The sequence below is a fragment of the Morone saxatilis genome, unplaced genomic scaffold (genome assembly GCF_004916995.1).
Source record: "Morone saxatilis isolate NCDOM2014 unplaced genomic scaffold, NCSU_SB_2.0 Contig4, whole genome shotgun sequence".
In the NCBI taxonomy this organism is placed as follows: domain Eukaryota; kingdom Metazoa; phylum Chordata; class Actinopteri; family Moronidae; genus Morone; species Morone saxatilis.
Genome location: NW_023339984.1, coordinates 17335816 through 17338746, shown reverse-complemented (window position 1 = coordinate 17338746; position 2931 = coordinate 17335816). Strand labels below are relative to the sequence as shown.

Below are 2931 nucleotides of genomic sequence, written 5' to 3'. Positions count from 1 at the left end.
GCTGGCTGATTGTCAGAGGTGAGAATTTTTTAAGAAGCATATCTATGTGTCCCATGTTCCCAGTGTCCCAGTGTCACTTGTTCCCCAGTTCAATATTCTTTACCCCACCTATTACGTTTGGGTTAAAATTCTGGTCATATTCTTCTTGCAACACTACAAGGTCATCCTCATCATCTTCACTTAACCCTGACAACATAGGACTTTGGAAATATAGGACTATTGGGACATAGGGCTCTGGGAACATAGGACTTTGGCAACATGGGGCTCTGGGAACATAGGACTCTGGAAACACATGGCCTATCTGCCAGTTGGAGTTTTGGATTTAAGACACTATTGGGTCCAAAATTGCAAATTTAACTAATCTAATATACAATATTTATGTAAAGTAATTCTGCAATATCATATTATAAACACAAAGTTGAAAAACAGATTGACACATTTGGTTTATATTTCTGATTCACTGCATGAGGAAAAATGAAATTGTCAAATATTAGCTAACTTTCCTTCATATAGTTTTGCTCCTTGTGTCCAACGTTTAAGTCGTACAATGAAATTAAACTCAATAATCTCCCTCCAGTGTCAGACTCAGCAGTTCCTGATGCTCCTGTGATGTCTGTGTCCAGACTGATATGTCACATAGTCGTAGGGACTCCTTTCCTGGTGTCCACCATCATACTGGGACTCATATGCATAGACAGAAGAGGTGAGAGCTAACACTACTGATCCAGATTCATTCTTTATCGTTCTTCTTCTTCACGTTTCTTCTTCATGTTGCAGCTCCTCGGCTTGTTGCAAAGGACAGAAGACATGATGTCATCATGGAGGTGGAATAGATGATGATGTCTGTGTCACATTTTTATTTGTGTATTAGTTTGTCTGTTTTTTTTAATTGTATGCTCATGAAAAAAAAATTCCTGTGTCTGATATTTATTTTGTCAAAAAGTGATGTGAGATTACGAAGAATAAAATTACAAATTAATGTAACAAAAACACTGGTATAGTTAGGAAACCTGCTCAGAAACATACTGGGGTGTCAATGAGCCAATAAAGGGAACTAAACAAAAAGAAAAAGAAAGTCAAAATAAGTACAGAATTTTTCACAGGAAGCTCAGTGCAGAGCTGTACTGGCACCTGAGAGAAGACGTCTTGATCTGCTTCTTCCTGTTGTGGTTGAGGTTACGCAAAGAAAAGCAGCAGCCATTTTTTATGAGGTTACGTATGTAGTGGTTTTATTTACAAACAGGTACAGGGAGAGATTATGAGCCACGGCCTCCATCCAGTGGTGCAGCTTAATTACGGTCGTGTCGTCAAGTTCACAGAAAAGATTCTAAAAGACGATGATTCAAGAACGCTCTGCCAGATGTCATCTGTCACATCCCTATCGTCACATAGGGCTCTGGGACAATAGAACTTTTGGGAACAAATGACTCTGGGAACATAGGACTTTGAGAGGACTTGCAGCTTAATTACAGTTACAGTCTTTTTAGAAATATGTCTTTATTTAGGAAAATATCTGATCTGTTACTTCCTAACTTTTGAGGAATTCTGTCTGATATGTATTTTTTAGTGCAACTGTAAACAGTATGATAAAGTTCCCAAAAGCAACTTCTTTTATTTTGTCTTTAAATTATTAGAAGAAAATCAGCTTTTTTATTTTTTTATAAACTACATTTTAGCTTTTTAGCTGCAAAAAAATATATATTTTTATTATCTAAAATGTTTTCTTTATTTATTTCTAGAAGATTGTGATGCATGCATTGCAGAAGAAAGTGAAATAATTCATTAAAGACTGAAGGCAACTTGTTTCCAGTGAGACAGGGATTGGTTGAACTGCCTGGAGGGACTTCAATCACTATTTTTGCCATGAATTTCTATTTTTGGATTAATTCACTATTGATAATTTGTGCGCGAGGGTTAACTCGTCACTAATCCACTTTAAAAATTATACTTCTGTTGCTACCATCACCGCTGGAGCGTGACAGCCAAATATCATGAACTTCAGATCACAAAATATCAGGAAATATCCAACTGATTTTATTTTTCTGTCTATTTTCTGTAATTTTTCTGCATTGTTTCTATATAACAACATAGTTTTGGCTCCTAATAGTTAATATTTTTCTTATTTATTATTATAAAATATCATATTATTATTACTTTATTACTTATTTCAGGGCCTTAAACCTTAGAATTTACATTTCCTGCCCCTCATATTAGAGGGACTGTTTTTACCCGGATATGAGGAAACCGAAACTCGGTCTCTGATTGGCTAAGCAGTAGCGCTGTCTGCCTTTAGCATTGAAGGTGTGTGTGTGAGTCCTTAGTCTGTTTATAAAGGCCAGTTTTATGTTTTATCTCAGGATCTTTGTGCTTCACTTCACTTTTCTCTTCTGGACTTTATATCTGACAACGGGAGTCTGGACGTCCGATGAAGGTAAGCTCACGTTTTTTGTTACTTAACGTTACACTTTGGTTGAGTTCCTATTACGTCAGCAGGTTTAGCTTAACTTTATTCACACTGTCAACCTTCGGGTGAGGTTATCTACACAAGATAACCGCATCAACTATTAGCGACAGTCGGCTTCTTTAGGCAACAAACTGAAGCCCGGTAGCTACAGTACGATATCTACTAACATTCAACTTACGATATGTGTCTGTGAAACTACAACGTGTATTGATGAAGTTAAATGCTTTATTGTGTGATATTTATTGGGATAAATAATAACTAACTCAACTCCTATGCACTGTAGTCTCATTTTAGCCACCATTAGCCTCCTGTTGATGCTGCTGCAACTGGGATTTTCACAATAAAAGTTCCTGCATGAGAGGAAATATTCAGTAACTTCACATTTATGCAGTACAGTCTCCTCACATTCACTTCACACATCATCCACCTCCTGCTGAGGATGCTACAACAGGTTATTTGACAAATAA

The 2931-nt window shown here is 36.7% G+C and overlaps 1 long non-coding RNA gene across 1 annotated transcript; it reads left to right on the top strand.

Moving 5' to 3' along the window:
• LOC118338016 lies at positions 1–1464 on the top strand. Its single transcript, XR_004797209.1, has 3 exons — positions 1–18; positions 578–703; positions 778–1464. It is a non-coding gene; the product is annotated as an uncharacterized LOC118338016 (long non-coding RNA).
• The last annotated feature ends 1467 nt before the right edge of the window (positions 1465–2931 follow it).